The following is a 643-nucleotide window of genomic DNA, read 5'->3' as shown; positions in this document are numbered from 1 at the left end:
CAACAAGTCAATATGATTTCTCAAAGTCTGTCTGGAATGCAAAATGCACCAAGCAGTACTAAGGAAGCTTCATCTGAGGAAGAAGCTTATGATCCTGAGAACCCTTCAATGGAAGAGGTGAATTACATGGGAGAACCCTATGGAAACACCTACAACCCTTCATGGAGGAATCATCCAAATCTTTCATGGAAAGATCAACAGAGACCTCAACAAGGTTTCAATAACAATAATGGTGGGAGAAACAGGTTTAGCAATAGCAAGCCTTTCCCATCATCTTCTCAGCAACAGACAGAGAGTTCTAAGCAGAATATCTCTGACTTAGCAACTATGGTCTCTGATCTAATTAAGACCACTCAAAGTTTCATGACTGAAACTAGATCCTCCATTAGGAATTTGGAAGGACAAGTGGGTCAGCTGAGCAAGAAAATTACTGAACTTCCTCCAGGCACTCTCCCAAGTAATACTGAAGAAAATCCAAAAGGGGAATGCAAGGCCATCAATATGGCCGAATTCTGGGAGGAAGAAGAGGCAGTGAACGCCACTGAGGAAGACCTCAATGGATGTCCACTGACCTCCACTGAGTTCCCCAATGAGGAACCTTGGGAATCTGAGGCTCAAACTGAGACCATAGAGATCCCATTGG

This window comes from Arachis duranensis, chromosome 7 (genome assembly GCF_000817695.3).
Source record: "Arachis duranensis cultivar V14167 chromosome 7, aradu.V14167.gnm2.J7QH, whole genome shotgun sequence".
NCBI classification, from domain to species: domain Eukaryota; kingdom Viridiplantae; phylum Streptophyta; class Magnoliopsida; order Fabales; family Fabaceae; genus Arachis; species Arachis duranensis.
Note: the sequence above shows the minus strand (reverse complement) of the source record.